Here is a 19,038-nt window from a genome sequence, read left to right as displayed (position 1 = left end):
TCAAAAGTAGCGACATGTGTAATGAATAGCCTAGTGTTTGACACATGGTACATACTCAATAAGTGGTGGTTCATTCTTCCTGTTATATCTGTTTCAGTCAGGAATATTTCCACGCCACTCAATGTGCAGTACCTTAAACAAATGCTGGCCTATTTATCTTATTCAGCAAGCAGTACAGCAGTAAAGAAAAGTAGGTGACTTTTTTCTAACACCCATTGGCCAGACTCAGATCTATTAGCTCTCCTTGCCTAAGGCTCTGAATAAGAACACCCCTTCCTCAGCCTCTACACCACCATCATCAGGTAAGAAGAGAGTTACTAAAATTCTAGTTGCTCCTAACAAGCCCCCTCTCACCCCAATATTCACTATCTGCTTTACGACCATCAGTGCAAATTTAATTTCACACTCCTAAATTGTACTTTATAACATACAATCCAGAACTCAAGTCATCTCTTACTTTCCAGATTCTAATTCTCATGAGTATTTCAGCAGTGAAACATACCCACACCCTAGTACTTCTGAACACTCTCTTTTCCCTGATTTATTTTTCTTCTTAGGACTTTTTTTATCATTTTGACATTCTGTACACACACACCCACTCCCATACGCCCTTCAAAATTTGTTTTTTATCTCTCTTCTCACATGAGAATGTAAGATTCCTAAAAACAGGAACATTTGTCTGTTATTTTCACTGTTATATCTCCAAAATCTAAAAGAGTATGTTTTTAACTTGTAAATGCCCAATAAGTATTTGTTGCAAAATGACATAAATGACTCAAGCATTGATTCACATGGGTGCTCACCGATGGTATCAAAACTCTGGTCTTTTCCATATTTTAGCTCCACAATTTTTAGCATATTGAAATGTAGGATGCCTGCTCCACTTTTAAGCATTAGTCACATGTCAGAAACGAAGAAGATGGTAGGGCAAAAACTTCACAAGTTTTTTATATCCCACCCTCTTTTTCTCTTCTTAAATATAATTGTTTCCCCCAAACACTTTTCACAGATTTCCACTTACATCTTAGTCATCAGAATATATTATTCCTAAGGGTGTCATATGATATCCTTAATTTCAAGTGAGGCTGTTAGTGCAATTTAAATTTCCTAGTAAGCACAGGAATTAAGGAGGGATTGGAAATCAATTTTGAGTTATCTAATATATAGTTTATGCCACAAATTTCTATGATCTTGCATATTATTTATACTTAAATAAGTGAATTAGAATTTAAAGCATCATCTACTACATGGGAAAAGCAGGTAATGAATCTTCAATATAGTACGATTCCATAGGTTGGAAAAGAATGTAGATATATATGTTTATATCAATGAAAGAGATCATAAATGCTTCAAAATTATAGGCAATAAAACCCACCATCTACATTTGGTTTTGGAAAGTTTCTTGAATTTATATTTGCATAGGATGAGTCTTACTTGCTCAGAATGAGTCAGAGTTCACCTTCTATAAGACATTTCTAATGTATATATATATATTTTTTGGAAAAAAAAAATATATATATATATATATATTTTTTTTTTTCAAAAAGAAGTGTCTCAATTACATATTGCTTGAGCAGATAATAGCTATCCTGGATCATCTACTATATTCTAGATGCCTTGCATATACTGTCAGTTAACCCATGCTACATTAATTCTCGAGGTAAGTATTATTATCTTTGATATAGAGACATTATCATCATCTATTTTAGAGATGAGGAAACTGAGGTTCAGAGTTTTTGAATACTTTTAGTCTTAGTAAATGAGAGAGCAAGGATTTGAACTAAGTTTGGTTTCATCCCAGAGTGTAGTTATCCAATTATGTTTCATGCTCTTCCTCACACAGAAGGATCATATTATAGTGTGTTATCAAAAGTTGTGCACTAGATATGGAAAATACTATGGAGATTCCTCAAAAAAATTTTTTTAAAAACTGCCTTATGACTCAGCAATTCCACTTCTGGGTATTTATCTGAAATACATAACATTAATTTGAAAAGATATATGCGTTCCTATGTTCACTAAAGCAGTATTTACGATAGCCAAGATCTGGAAGCAACCTAAGTGCCCATCAACAGACAGTTGGATAAAGAAATTGTGGTACATATTTATACCACAATTACTTGGCCATAAAAAATGAAATCTTACTATTTATGACAATACGAAGAGAACTAGAGGATATTATGTTAAGTTAAATAAGTCAGACAGAGAAAGGCAAATAACATGATTTCACTTATGTGTGGAATCTAAAGAACAAAATAAACAAAACAGAAACAGACTCATAGATACAGAGAACAAATTGATGGTTGCCAGAGGTGAGGAGGATTGGGAAGCTGAGTCAAAAAGGTGAAGGGATTAAGAAGTACAAATTGGTAGTTACAAAATAGTCACGGGAATGTAAAGTACAGCATAGGGAATACAGTCAATAATATTGTAATAACTATGCATGATGTCAGGTGGATTTTAGAATTACCAGGAGATCATTTTATAAGTTACATAAATATCTAACCACGATGCTGTACATCTGAAACTAATATAAAATATTACATGTCAATTGTAATTGAAAAAAATGTTAAGTTATGCACTTCAATATAATTTGCCTATTTTCTTTCTATTCAAGACACTGAACAATCCTAAATAAACCACATTCCCTCAGGCTGATTCGAGGCTGACCTTCCTTCCCCAGGGATTCTTGGATCAAAGAGAAAATGGAAAGTGACTAGATTATAAAGGCTTTCTTCAATTAAAAAATAAAGTGCAGGGAGTTGAGATGTCAACTAGACTACCATCAACTCTAATCAATACTGAGTACCCTTGTCAACATAGCAAATCCTTAAGTAGAGGAGATCCTGTCAATAAAGGTGAAAGAAATAGATTGTGCCACGGACAGAGCTCTGGAGTCTATGTTATTTTTCATTTGCTTCTGGGCGTTTTGGAAATGACTTCTATTAAAAGCACTCTTGATAACAGCGATGCCAACCCTCAGGAGAGTAATTATTTACACTGCCAGTTCCCTCCCTGTTTCCACACTCCTCCAAAGTTTGGTATTTATGAAGTGAGAGAGGAGAAGGAACAGGTGAGTGGCCATTGCCTACCTCAGCTCATATCCTTTCTTTATCAGTTTTAAAACCACAGAAAATTTCCAATTAATTAACACTACATGGAAAAGTAAGAAAAAAAAGTCTTCTTTATACAAAAATTTATGGTCTGACCAACAAGACTGTACTCCTCAAAACAATCAAGGCTGAAATAAGTAGAAAAAATGGAAGAAAAAAAACTAGCATTATTGAGAAACATTTTTTTGCTAGATACTTCATATATATCATTGCTAAAAATTTCCACAGCGATATTGTAAAGCATGTATTATTTTCATTATTTTTACGGATGACAAAACTAAAGTTCAAGTTCAGTAGTATAGTTATGCATTGCTTAACAACAGGGACACGTTCTGAGAAATGTGTTGTGAGGTGATTTTGTTACTGTGCGAACATTACACTTACAGAAACCTAGATGGTGTAGCCTACTACACACTCAGGCTCTATGGTATAAACTATTGTTCCTAGGCTACAAATTGTAAAGCAAATTACTATCCATACTGAATACTGTTGGCAACTGTAATGCATTATGTTGTGACGTTACGATGGCTACAACATCACAAGGCAATAGGAATTTTTCAGCTTTATTAAAATCTATGGGACAACCATAGTAGATGCGGTCTGTCATTGATCAAAATGTTGCTATGCAGGGCATGACTCATTTAAGGAGTATATCCATCTGGTGCTATGACATGTATTGGGCCATTTGGCCACACTACCTTTCAAAAGTTTCTTTTGACTTCCCTAGATACACTAGCTTTTGATTCCACTATGACCATGTTCTGTCTCCGCGGATATTTTAAGATGCTCAGACCAAGGCCATCTTGAATCAGTGAAAGGTACTCTAGATTTAGGTCTGTAGAGAAAGATTTTGTGTTTGGGTAAAACTAAATATCTATACCAAAAGCCTCAAAGCTACAGAATCTCTAACAAAGTATAAGTTTATTCTCTCTCAAAATAATAGTTGAGAAATAGATGAGAACATAAAAGGCAAGAACTTCTGCTATACTTGGTGTCCAGAAACTCAGGTTTCTCTAATCACCACTATAACTTAGGGTCTTGCCATCCTCCTCACAATGATAGCTGGCTCATCTGCACCATATATTGAGATCAGTTCACAGAAATTATAAAAAAAAGGGCTATCTGCTTCCTTTTTAAAGAAGTGATGAGCAAGTTGCAGGTATTACTTATACTCAAAATTCACTGGCCAAAATTTAATTGAATGACCAAAGCAAGCCTCAATAAGTCTCTGGCTGGGTGACTACGGGCATTGCAAAGATTCATTGAGATTTGTATTGCTGAAAATAAAACTAAAGAAGCAAATTAATAAAAACCAGTGAATGAACACCAAGGAACAAAAAATACTTTCAGACGGGTCTCTCTCTTCTTGATTTAGGTGGATTAATCTGGAAATTCTCACACAATGTCATCTGCTTATTAGGGTGATATTTATATTTTATATTCATGTAACTAAAAATGCTGCTTTTCAAATCCAAATGACTCTGAGCCCTATTTTGAAACCAAAGTTGTGGTGAGGGAATGGTTAGTGGCCAACAAAGTGTCCAGTGGAATACTAGTGTCTTTAATTAATATTAATACTAAGGTTCTCTAGGGACTTGTCATAATTACATAACATTCCTTCCCAATCACAGCTAGTGTGTGACCTAGCCGAATAAAGAAAGCAAAAGGAGCCTGACTGGCTCTACTTTTCACCATTCTCCCTAAAGCTGCTCTCCTGCAGAGAGGCTGCAGATTATGAAGGAATTTTAAACAGCTCTCTTTCCCCCAAAGGAGTGATTGAAGAGTTTCTGAAAGAGACTCTGGCACGAAGCAAGTTGGCAAGTCATGCCATATCTAGGGCTGTGCCAGTATCCTCACAGAGCTGACTCTTCAGTTTGTAAACATTCCTCTTTGTGAACTCATGGTCTAAACAAAATAAAAAGAAAGAGCTAAACATTGAGGAAATAACAGGATCTGACTAAAAACCTCATTGCATATGGTAATTTTCTTGCCCAAGAAGTTTCAGTATGGTAGCAAAATGGAGTGCAGAGATTGTAGAAAGTTGAACTTTACAAATAATAAATCTAACCTGCTAAAGAGCCTCTTGCTGATGCTGCGAAATTCAGCCTCTCAAGTCTATTAGGTAGGCTGTAAAAGTGACTAATGATCTGTGGCAGTTGAAAGCTTGTACTCTGAACCCCTCAAACTCTGGTTTGAGTCCTCATGCTGCTATTTCCAAGCCTTTTTCAAAAAGAAAGGAGGTGAAAACCAATTAGGAGACATTCCTTCTTTCAATATATTTTTGTTTTCTTGTAACTTCTATGTGTTAGATAAAAACTGAACAGAGCCTAAACTGAAGTAGTGGCAGAAGAAATGGAGACTAGAGACCAGGCCCATGAGCTATTTGTTATTTTGGAAATAGAACTGGCACCTTTCTAAGTAAACATAGCTCTCATCATGTATCTCCCTCTCCCTGAGATATCTTTAATGGATTTTGCCGAAGCCCACCTTCTGCCGCCGCCTATTTTCTACCAGTAATTTTATGTCATGTAGTCACTGTAGTAGCCATCAGAATGGGGAGGTTTGAATAAATTTTTATCAAGATATTCAGTGTGATAACTCTGCTTCCGTCACTCCGAGCACACAGATGTTTTTAATTACAAGACTTAAGTAAGAAAAATACAGAAAAACTTCTGAACTGTGGCATGAATAGGGTGTGGAAGAAAGCATGAGATTCAAAACCAAAAGATTGAAAATGATTCTTGGATTAGTTCTATTATATCAGGGTATCAAACTGGACAAGTCTGTTGTCACCAAAATCCTTCATTGATCAAATGGTGATGGTAATGGCTGTGTTGCCCACTCATAGAAATATCTAAAAGATATCAACTCAAAATACTTTATATGTCAAAATGTTTTGCAGAGACTTCTCCTGGGGAAGAGAACTCAGGATCTCTCAACTTTCTTGGTGTATGTTTTATGCCCATAAACTCAGATAAAAATTAACACTGAGAGCAGCCTAGGAATATGACTGCAAATCTGAGGAACGATCCAAGCATCTTTACATGATATTATGTGGGTTTGTGTATGTACGTGTATATATACATAAAAAGATAATCAGGTAGGTAGGTAGGTAGGTAGGTAGATAGTCTGGCTCAGTCACTGCTCTGCTTCTCATAATGTACAATAGGAAGCTATGAGGAACAGAAATACCAAAATAATGTAGATGTGGAGTAGTTATTTTAATTGGTTATTCCCTGTGAAGTTTTTGGTGTTGATTGAATGGTTGCAAGACCTTAAATGCTATAAGGTCTGAACTTTATAAAAATTATGTAAGGTTTTGCCTATAATGATTTCAACTTCAGTATCTAAAAAAGAAGGTCAGAGTAAGTCAATCAACTGTCTTCTGCTGCTAATATTTTTAAAATGTTGGTGTTTCCTTCATATAATATTTCTCAGGTCTATATAAGAAGTAAATATCCTCACATCTAACGCTGGAGAATCCTGATAATATAAGAGGTGGTTCTTGGACATAAATGTGCTTTTGAATAATCTAAACAGGTTTTTATTTCTCTTTTTTTTTAATTCTAATTCCTAAATTCCACCATCACCACCACCACCAACCCCTCCCGCTGCTCCCACCTTTTCTATTCTGCTTTGTTAGATCTGGGCAAGGGCCTAGGAATCTGAATGCTAAGACCTGCCCCCTATTAGATGCGGATGTGCCAGACAATCCACGGCTATACGCTATATCATCTATGGCCATTACAAGCATAAGTGACCTCAGTCATTACTTAAGACAATCACCCAGAGTTTGGAGATGAATAAACTGAGGACAGGAAAGCTCGAATGAACTGCCTTATCTCACAGAGTTAGCACAGAAGTCAGCAGTCAGAGTTAGATTTCCTCTATTCTTTGGGAGATTTTGGAAGATCATATTTAAAAACATATATATATATATATATATATATATATACACACACACACATCTATTCAACATTTAGCATTATATAAACCCCTTAAGGCCTTTGACCTGAGGCAAAGCTATGCTTGCCATATATTCTGTAGAATCATAAATGGCTCTGTCACGAGGCCATAAAACCACCAGTCCTGTTGAACAGTAATAAGACTTCGCTGCTTCAGCAATTCACTGGAGACTTGAGGGCTATGAAGTTCCACTTCTGCACCCATATTACTTAAATATAGCAGAAATTTAAGCTGAGCCACCCTCTCTAAAATAGTGATATGCCATGCAGCACTCTTTGGGAATAAAAATGTTTATGGCATATCTGAATATTCCAGTTACAGATACTAAAAGATAACCTCTTTCTAAGGTCTGAGTCTTAACAATTGCTCATGATGAAAGGTATTTCCTTGGGGGAAAAAAAGCAAAACCCTGCCCTCTCTCTCATCCAGATTAATATTCTGACACACTTATCTTTTATCTTTGAGAATAAAATACAATATTTTGTATAATAGTGATGACTATTTCCTTCTCACCCAAAAAGTACTTCTTTCCAGTTTTATGTATTTAACAATGGATAGAATAGTTTTCACTTATTTTAGAATAAAAAAAATCATCTATTGACAGTTATTCAATCATTGACTTTATAGAACCACACAATTCATGGCACAATGAACTTGCCTAGTACTGAAAATCAATTCATATAATAATAATGATGATGTTAATAGTAAATATTTATTCGTAAAATATTTGTGAAGCATTTATTTATTCAATAAATACTTATAACACCTACAAAGAACCTACTATATTATAGGCATTGTACTAGGTGCCACCGCTAGTTTATTTGCTCAGCATTTGGGGCTGGGCTCAGTTGAAGTGGTATTTTCTTTTGGACTCACCTTGTGTCACTCATTTTTCTGCAGTCTCAATTGGAGACTCATTTGGAGCCTGATGGTCTAAGATGGCTCCACTCACATTAGTGATCCTTGCTCTGTGGAACTCACTGGCAACAGGAGAAGAAAAATGTTTTTAAAAAATTTGATTGTAATTGTGATAAGTGCTATAAGAGAAAAGTAAGAGTGCTAAGAGAAATATGGAGAACCCCAACTATCTCTGGGGTAGAAGGAGTGTTTTTTAAAAAGGTGATATTTAGACTGCAATCTTAATTATGAATAAGAATGTACCTATATGTGTGGAAAGGAGCGTTGAGGCAGCATAAGGAAGAAGAGCAAATTAAGAATATAGAATATCAAAAATGAAACCTGGTACCTTTAAGATCAGAGAAATGACTTGCTGTGGATGACCTTAACATACAAGGAGGAGAATGACAGAAGATAAGTTCGAAAGTGTAGGCAGGGGCTAGATTAGAGTAGGCAAAATTTTGAAGTCCATGCTTCAATTACCTATTGCTATAAAACAAATAATCCCAAAATTAGTGGCTTAAAGCCACCGCTAGTTTATTTGCTCAGCATTTGGGGCTGGGCTCTGTTGAAGTGGTATTTTCTCTTGGACTCACCTTGTGTCACTCATTTTTCTGCAGTCTCAATTGGAGACTCATTTGGAGCCTGATGGTCTAAGATGGCTCCACTGACATATCTGGTGGTTGGTGCTAGCTGTTAGTATTTTCATGTGTTTCCAGCAGGCAAGGCTAAGCTACTTCATATGTTACCAAATAGTTTCAAGAGAGCAAGAGCAAAAGCTTCAAGGCCTCTTGAAGCCAAGGTGGGAAGTTGCATGATGTTAATCAAGCTATATTTTATTAGTCAATGTAAGTTAAAAGGCAACCTAAGTTTGAGGAGAGAAAAACAGACTCCCCTTCTTGATGGATGGAGCAATGAATTCACATATGCAAGGGTATGGGGACAGGGATTGGAGGAATTGCTGTGGTCACCTTAGCAAACAATTTACTCCACTTTTGCTAAGAATTTTGGTTGGGATTTAAGTATAATGAAAAGCCACAAGAGGGAACAAAAATAAATAAGAAATGAGCCTCCATTAGATATATAATATGCACACTATATTAATAACTCTTTGCAGGTAGCACTTTTCAATTTACAAACCATTTTTGTGTGTGTGTATAATATCTCATTTGAATTGCTTTAAAAGCATATATTTTTGTATTATTTAATTCTGATTCTAGTGGAGTTATTCTATAACTTTGGAAGTTAAAAATAACTAATAGCAATACAAAATAATTTTGTCTATAAATATGCAACTAAATTCTGTCTGGTCGAGGGAGAACCCTCTCCCCACAGTCCTCCACTCCACATGGTAAAACTAGTTTTGCCTCCATTCGTTCATTTGTTTCAATATTCCTGATCTATAAATGTGTCTAGCCTTTGGATTCTCCTTTGAACAAATTACAACATCTGACTGGTATCTGGTTGATGAGTTAAATAAAAGCTTAAACACATTTTGATTTTAATATCTGTATGATAGTCATGATTTGATTCTTTTATAAAACTGATCTTTTAAAAAGATATTTGATTGTAAGCTTGGCATAATAAGTGAAATTGTATATTATTAAAATTACTTTTAAAAATTTATTTAATTATCCTTAAAATACAATTGTCTAAAATTTCACTCCAGGAATTTCATTTCAGAATTTAAACTTTTCGTTACAGCTTGCTGGATATTCCTATTTATTGCCTTTGATTTTAGTTCTGTAATAGAGCATTGAACATAATTTTATGTACATAATTATGAAGATAATATTAATTCCTCTCTTTGTTGGCTTATATTTCTCTATGGATCTAATTTTATAAGTTCTTCTTCAAAGATCTACCCAAGCTAGAAAACATGGGGTTGCTTGCTTGTTCGTTTTTTTTTTAATAGCAGAAAACCCCTTAAAATCATTCATACGTACTTTCCAAAGATTGCCTTGCAAGTATCATCTCATTCAGCCTTGATTGTTCTCACACTGTGAGAAGTCAGGAAAAATGAAACTAAGAGCATCATTTTGCCTCTCTCATACTTATTCCCAGGCATAAGTCCATGTCTGGAATTATCACCTCGTTATTATTTATTTTTAATTTCTTTCATATTCACACTCTAGTTCTTCTCTCTTTCGTAGCAAATAGATTTTAATTTAAAACAAACCACTATGATTTGACTCCTCTATGAACAAAAATGATGGCCTTTGAAACACTTTGGAGATGCTTTCCAAATGGCTGGAGTTAGAAAGCAGAGGGGGCTGGAGTGGGGAGTGGAGGCACAGGACTTTTCAGGTGTCCATTTAGAAACCAGAAGAAAATTATTTTGGAAGCATCAACCACAAGGACATTGTATTCAGAAAGCTAAATGAATCACACATTACAGGAAAGAAACATTGTCAGTGATAATTTGACAAGAAAAAAGGTTGACTTATGTTGGTGAAGGACACTGATTTCAGAAAAAAATTTGCCTGTCTAAGGACTGTCTGAACGAGCACTCAGTAGGGAATATCTTGGCTTACTCAACCTTTGGGAGACTTAACCATTCATCATAAAGTCAATGTGAATTTTTCTGTAGCTCAGCATTTTGCCAACTAACTTTCAAGTTGAGAGATTCTACATCACCACTAAAACTCCATAGGCTAACCTCTGAGTAATCACTTCAGCTCATTAGAATCCTCTTCCAAAATATCAACCTATCCTTTTGACAACCAAGAATTCTATATTTGTAAAGTTGATAGTGATAATGTGCAGATAAGGTTGCCCAATATTTCAAGTTAAGAAATCGAATTAGACAAAGTTATATATAGAGAGAGTTTCACTAATTATGTTTGCTTGTTATTGGAATTTTCTGGCTGATTTATTTCCCTTTTGTGTTATTTCTGGGATTTTTTTTTTAAATTGAATTATTTAAATACTGAATTGTGGCAATAAACAGGTGACATCATCTGGGAGCTGAGCTTGTTCAATTTCAGACACAAAGAGTCACTACCAGTTTTTGTAAAAGCAGATATGAATTGCTAATCAGCCCCAGAGTCTCAAAAGGAATGTGGATTAATTTTTTCATTAGCAAGATAAGTGCAGGTGAGTCTACCCTATATGGTGGTCTTAACACAGTTCAAACCAAGGAAATGCTTTCTCTGCTTTAGTTAAGAAATGATGCAAACTCATAAAGTCTGGAAGTTTCAATAAATAAATAAATAAATAAATATAAATAAATACAATCAGAATAAATAAATAAATAAATAAATAAATAAATGTCTCTGTGTGTATAATGCAAAATAAATACTATATATAGTCTACTAATAATATAGTAAAGTAAATCTAGCACATGTTGTCTTTGTTTATTAACTTAAAATTATTGGTGCACATGTGTTTTTCCTTAAACAAGATGGTCAACATTTATTTTTTGAAATAACAAAAAACCTCTGGCTAACAATGGCATATTAAACACAACACTATTACCACTACCTTCTGAAACTTCTCTAAGATTTTAGTAAAAGAATGGGAGAGGCGACAATAGTAAACTAGAATTAACAAGCAAACTTTGGAAAAAGAAAACAGATGAGTGAAGATAACTGACTTTAGTATAGAGTTTCTCAAACATTGCTGCCCATTAAAATCATCTTTTAAATATCAAATTAAGATATAATAGAAATAGATTGTAACCTACTGAATAAAATAAGAATTCATGAGCACTCACTTCCTACAAGGGACGTCAGAGACTCTGACCTTGGAGATATGGCAGATGCAGCTGTGACTGTGGTACTCAGCACCACGATTTAGTGGTTAGGAATACGACCTTTTAGACGAGACAAACCAAGCTTTGAGTCTCTTTCTGGCCTTTTAGAGCTATGTGCCTTTGGCAAGTTACTTCAATTCTGCAAGCTTCAGTTTCTTTATGGGTTAAATTTAGAACTCTATCACAGGATTGTAACGAGGATTAAATAATTGTATATTTGCAAATATCTGGCATATTTCTGGCTCAGAGTTAACATTTGATAAAGGCTAGTATTTCAACATATTTCAATTAAATGCATGTTTATTTTCTTTGATGGCATATTCCTTATCACCAGAACAGGTATAAAAAATGATGTGGCTAAATTAGAAAATAATTAAGATCAGTATTATATAATTTATTTCAACTTTAAATAAAAGGATAAAATGTATGTTATCAACTTTAGTGAAAATCCTCGTAAATGCTGAATTCTTGAACACTTGATGAATCCAATGAGTTCAGATGGTATTAAAATTATTTAGATAACATGTCCACTGGAGTTATAATATAAAGTCTAACCAAACATTGGGAGTCAATTAAAGAAAATAGTCTTCATGAAAAATATTTTAAAATGTAATACAATTTGCAAAAGTGCACATGCAACTTTTCCCACAAATGGAACCATTAAAAACACTTCTGTTAGCCAAAGATTGGTGTCTCATTTTTAGGAACACAACTAGTGGTAGGTATTCTTCCCATCTCACATGTTATAAAATGTTGTTCTTTGCTCCAGAGGTTATACCTGCAATAAGAAAATAAAAATGTCCCTGTTTTCTGTTTTCAATTTTTAGAAATGAGCCTGCCCTCTTGATCCATACTGACCTTCCCATCATTACAGAGTGCAGTCACCAGATGGTCCTCTTTCTCATCTGACTCATTTTTACTGGCCCGTGGGAAAAGAGTGAAATGATGGCACAGTCCAAACACAGCGTTCCACTTATCACTACAACGGCAGTGTGCTTCACTCGTGAAATTTATTCGCTGTAAAATCTCTGACATTTGGTCTCTCAAGGCCAAAATTATATCAGATATGGAAAATGGAAGGATAAGAAGCTCTTCTGTAACACTCTGGAGGCTGGCTCGCTTTCAGGGTACTCCTCGGACACGCTACCACCACTATGAATTTTGAATTAGGAACGCTGTCTCCCTACCAGACACCAGGCAGAATTTTTCAAATCTCTGAGGAAAAACAAAACAAAACAGCCACATAAAAGTGCAACTAAAATGATACATTTTAGTTACGAAATACCCAGCCTGCTTGTGCAGCAGTTGCTTTGATCATATATCCATTAGTCAGAGGACAAAACTTTGAGTTTCAATTCTCTTTGGAGGGCTCTCATTAGACTATGCATATTCTTCTTAAGGTTTACCTTTATGAATATTTATTAATTTCAAGCCAAGATATGTCATGATAGAGCATTTTAACTGGGAAAAAAGGTCTTAAAGAGAGCCTCCATTGGATATACATGTAGCCCGTGATTTAGTCTTCGAATATGACTAGAATTATATAACCCAAAAAAGACAATTTTTTCCCTTTTTCTAGACTACGAGATTTCTTTTTTCCTGCCCCATTCTCTCTTTTGTATCTTACTGGGACTTCAATTACATGTTAGAGTATTTGATATTGTCCCACAGAGCTGTTCTATTTTTTTTCCACTCTTTTTCCCTGATGCGTGTTTGTTTGGATACGTTCTATTGACCTGTTTTTCAAGTTCACTGAACTTCTCTAGTCCATCTACTGTTAGCCTCATCTAATGAATTCTTTACTTGTTAATCTTTTTTTTGTTCAATTCTAGCATTTTTATTTCATTCTTTTGTATAGTTTGTATATCTCTAGAAAAACACTTCATGTCTTTATGCACATTGTCTATCTTTTCCAGTAGATTCTTAGAGCATTTTTGTCAGATTTATGTTAAAGTTCCTTTCTGATAGTTATAATATCTGGACTATTTCTGTATATACTTCTATTTACTGCTTCCTCTCATGACTATGGGCTGCATATTTTTGCTTTTTAGTATGTCTCATAGTTTATTTTATGTTATGATATTGTCATAAAATAACATTAGAGACTAAAGCAAGTGATATTCACCTCCAGAAAGGGGCATACCCTTTCTTCTATCAGGCAGCCAGCATGGGCAACTGAGCTGATCTTAACTGCAGTTAAGCTGCATCTGGTTTTTGTTGCAGCTTTATATATATACACATATATAAAAAATATACTTTTTTTATTTTTATATATTTATATATATTTTATATTTCACTGGTGGGATCAAGACTCTTCCTTTTAACAAGGCATTGGTGAAATTCCAGACAGTTCTTATTCCTTTACAGCATTCCAAACAAAGAAAAATCTTCTACTTTGTGATCAGTCTGCCTACTTTGAGGGCCCCATGGAATTCTCTTTGCTCTCCAGTCCTATCCCCAATTTCCTGAACCTTGGAAAATCTTTCTCAGCCTTCCTGCCCTTTAACTGGCCTTCAGAGTTTGGTTTATCGTCTCTGGTACCAGAGTACTTTGGTGAAGTTGCACTCACCGTCCTTCTAGTTCCAAACTTTAGTGGCTGAAAGCCCAGAGTGCTGCAGATGAACTCCTCTCAGCTTTATTTTCACGCTCCTAGCTTTCAGAGCATGACTGCCTTGTACCTGGGATTCTGCACACTTCAGCAGGGGCCCTCTCAGCCATCCCTCCTGGTCCCCGGTCTTCACCATACTACCTTTGCATTTCATAGAGGCCCATTGGAAACTGTCAGCGGCAGACATATACTTGCTCCAGGCTTGGCTCCTCAGAATTCTAATATTACATACCATGTGGCCAATAAAAGTCTGTTAAAAGTTCAGCTGGTTTATCCTTACTGACATTATGGTACATACTTCTTTTACCCAATGCTTTCCGAGTTTTAAGAATGACATGGGCCTTTTCTCTCTTAGGAAGAGCTCATCATTTTCTGAAATGGAATTAATTTATGTTTCTTTATATATTAAGCTTTCTGATGGGTTTTTAAAATTCTATGATTTTGGTAGCTTATCTTGGTTTTTGTTTTGTTTTGTTTTGTTTTGGTTAGGATGAAAGAGTCTTTTGCAACTTTCTACATTATAGACAGCTGAAAAGTCTTCCCTCCTCTTTGATATACTGTCTACACTTGACTTCTAGGATATCACACGATCTCAATTTTGTTTTTAACTTAGTAATTGCTCCTTCGCAGTGTCTGTTGCTGCTTCCTTTCTTCCTTGTGATATTTTAAAGTTGGGGTATTTGGGAGCTTGTTTCCTTTGTTCTTCTTGATTTTCTATTTATACTCACTTCCTAGGTTATCTCATCTAGTCTTGTAACATTCCATCTATATGCCCACAAATCCCAAATTTACAATTCTAGCCCATATTTTCTCTCCTATCTCAGACTTGTACACCCAACTGCCTACTAATATCCACGCTGCATACATATTAGCTATTTCAAATTCGACATGTTCGGAACTACATTCTTCTATCTATCTCCTTCCCCTGAAACATCTCACACTCACAGATTTCCTCATCTTAGTTGATGATTACTCCATCATTGAAAATAATCAGGCCAGAACCTCAGCAATCTTGACTGCTCTCCCTCTATCTCTTATGCCTCATATCCAATCCATCAGAAAATCTTGCCTCTACCTTCAAATATACTCATCATCTTAATGCTTCTCCCCATCTCCACTGCTACGTCTCTGATCCAAGTCACCACTAATTCATTTGAGAATTATTATAATTGCTTTACTGATTTTTCTCTTGCCTTTCCATACAGTCTATTTCCAGGACATTATCCAGAGTGATTTTTCTAAATAAAGTCAAACTCTGTTGTTTTTCTGCTCAAAACCACAAATAATCCTTTATTTAACTCAGAGTAAAAAACAAAACACTTCTAAGACCCTATGAGGATCAACATGATTTGTCCCCTTGTTCTAATTTGTCTCCTATTACATTCTCCCTCCCTCCCTATCTCTACTCTAACCATATTGACCTCTTTGCTGTTTGTTGCCCCCATTTTAGGCCTCCGTTGAGGCTATTGCCTTTACTTTGAATGCTCTTTCCCAGATGTTTGCCTGGTTATGGCAGGATCAACATGCTCTTTTCCAGATGTTTGCCTGATTAGTTCTCTCTTCTTCAATTCTTTATTTAATATTTCCCTTCTCAGCGACGTCTACCCTAACTAGCCTATATAATACCATGTCTTGTATCTACCAGCATTCCTACTCTTTCTTTCTCTGAGCTTTTTTTTTTAACTTTTTCCATATCACTTATTGATTTTAACCTATTTCATAATTTTCTTAGTTGTGCATGTTTTATTTTTTTTTTTCATTTTCTATAGACCTTTACAAGAATTTAGTTTCTATGAGGTCAGTGGTTTCTGTATATTTTGCTTACCTAATATCCCAAAAGAGTACCAGGCACATATAAGGTATGAATAAGTATTTCTCATTAATACTTTATAAGATCTTGTATTTTATTAAGAGATTGGGAATTCTGTTAATGCAGATCCATGTATATTTTAAGCAATTGAATTCAAGTGTAATCATTTCTCAAGGAAGATAAAAAGCATTACTGCATAATAAATACTTTAATTATGTTTCCTAAAGGACGTATAACATGTAGTCTATACAGACTAATTCAGTGAATAAAAATAACTTGGAGTAGTTATTTTATATTATGTTCAAATGTTGTTTAGACAGGATTATGATTTCCCCGATGAAAAGAAATGTGTCAGAGCACTAAAATATGACAATAGAATGGTATGATCTGCCTGAAAATATGATTCATCAGAGAGGTAGGATGTGTTTTCAATCTCCAATACTGTTGAGGGGAAGGGGCAACATCGATCAAAGTCAAGTGTCCTCAGCAGATACATGGCCATGGAACAGATGGCTACATCAAAAGTTATCATTATTTGATAATATTAAACATTAACATTATCAATTAACTCTCTTACCAACAGTCAATTTCTATCACTCTATTTCCAGGCTGACCAAGAACCTCCTGAGTTTATCCTGCCTTCCCACCAGGATGTCCAACAACACAGACTATCTGAGCATGTCCACAAACATGCCTATGTGGTAATTACTTTTTTCATTATAACAAGATAAGTCTATTTTTGTTTATAAGTCTATTTCTAAAGAGTCTAGTTTGTGTGACTCTATTAAAAAATTTATCATTTCAAAAGTCACAGTCAAAAGCCAACATGGAGAAGACCCTGTTTCTCAGTTATTTCATGAATAAATGCTTCTCTGTGTGACCTTGAATAAGTAACCTCAACTCTCTGAGCATAAGTGAATAAGTAACCTCAACTCTCCAACCATAAGTGTCATAACTATCAAATGATGATGATAGGAAAAATAACTTTTCAGGTATGATATGAAGATTAAATGAAACAATGAAATCTAAAGCTCTAGCATGACTTTTGGTACATAACTATCACTAGTGTTATTCTAAAACTATTATAATTGCAGAACTTGAGGGAGTAAGGAAGACCAGTGCTTCTCAAACTTTAATGCATATATAAATCACCTGAGGATCTTGTTGAAATGCACCTTCTGATTCAGAAGTTCTGGGGAGAACTAGGGATTCTGCATTTCTAACATACTGTCAGGTGATGTCAGTGCTGCTGGTCCACAGACCACATTTTGAGTAGCAAGGCTCTGGATTACATACCCACTATACCTATCTACTGACCCTAAAAATGTCTACAGCAAATGAAACAACTCTAATCTTTTTTACTGTTTAGATAAGCACCACAAATGTGGTACTAGGAGTGACTGCTCTGAATCTACAGCACCACCTGGCCATTACATCAGATGGGCATATGTACACTGGTGTAACTGTCCTTTCAAGTTTCCCTCCAGTAGTTGATAAGGAACAACTTCCCCACTACTCCCCGCATTAAAAAAAAAAAAAAGCTGCACTGAGTTTACTTCAAGTATAATAGAAGGCATCAAAAAGCTTTATGACCTCAAGAAATTAAAATTCTTTAGAAAAGAGAAAATCTTGCTGAGGGAGGAAAAGAGAAATAGTTAGAAGGACTTGTAATATACAAACACAAAAATGGATGAAAAGAGCATGCAGAACTTCAGATTAAGCTTCGCAGTAAAGATGTGAGCCACATAAGGATGGAACATTAGCAATTCTACAGTCTGTATAGGACTGAACTCTATAAAGAATTAGAGTAGTAGCATTGAAAATATCAAACAATAAAACATTATCCTTTTCAAGTTTTTTCTTGACAGATAAATTCTTCTCAGTCAGAGCCACCACAATGTATTTTAATCAGAAGCTTATTTGTGTATGAATGACAGATAAAATATAGGCGAGCACTTTTTCTTTCTTTGCATAGCTTGTCATTTATTTGAGGAATGGAAACACAATAAAAGAATACTGATTTCCATTAATTTTTTTCTCCTTGCAAGTAAATTTAGGTACAAGTCAGTGAAAAATTCTCTACCTTTCCATTTGTTTTTTTTTTGTTGTTGTTCCTAATTCTCAACCCATTTCTAATAATAACAAAAGAATTCTGCACTACGTAATACTGACAGAAGCACATTTCTTCCCTGAATTAAAGAACATTATGTTGCAAATATTCAACATCTACCTCCTATTAGAAGTTAGAAGAGACAAATTCCAATTTCAATTACTCAGGGGTCATCCCAACTTACTAAATCAGAAAATAAAGGTCAGTAACTACCAACTGACACAAGTGGCTCTCACCAATTATTAAAGTGGATTTAAACCAAAAAATATATATATATATATGAAGGCAAAATTTGCTCAGAAGTTACACAGAACCACCCAGGAACAAATTTAACCTTAAGGAGTCTGTCTGCATAATGTTAAAAAGAAAAAAAGAAAACGTTACACTCATTAAAATATCTCTATAAGCAGAGAGATGAAATGCCAGTGAAACACTAAAGGGTTTTTATCTAAATTTTCACCTATCTATCTATCTATCTATCTATCTATCTATCTATCATTTATTTATTTATTTATTTATTTAGAGAAGGCGAATGAAATAGGTTGCTCAAATCATTAGCAGGAGACTACTGTTACAAGTCAGTAACCATCAGCCTCCAGTAGAAGATATTATTACACTCCTTTTAAACTTTACCTTAACTCTCCTTCCCAACCATCTATGTTCCCCTCCCCCATAATCTTGCATAAATTGTATTTACTAGATTGTTCATTTTGCTCTGGAGATTTTCAGCAACAGGTCCTATGGTTGTGAGAAAGATTGCCCCAATGTCTTCCAGGCGGC

The 19,038-nt window shown here is 34.9% G+C and overlaps 1 pseudogene; it reads right to left on the bottom strand.

Annotated features, from left to right (window-relative positions):
- LOC112475950 overlaps positions 1-7,283 on the bottom strand; it is a 75,738-nt pseudogene extending 68,455 nt beyond the window's left edge.
- Between the last annotated feature and the right edge of the window lie 11,755 nt (positions 7,284-19,038).

This window comes from Pteropus alecto, unplaced genomic scaffold (genome assembly GCF_000325575.1).
Source record: "Pteropus alecto unplaced genomic scaffold, ASM32557v1 scaffold92, whole genome shotgun sequence".
Classification (NCBI taxonomy): domain Eukaryota; kingdom Metazoa; phylum Chordata; class Mammalia; order Chiroptera; family Pteropodidae; genus Pteropus; species Pteropus alecto.
The sequence above is the reverse complement of the archived record's forward strand: the minus strand, read 5'-3'. Positions and strand labels throughout refer to the sequence as shown.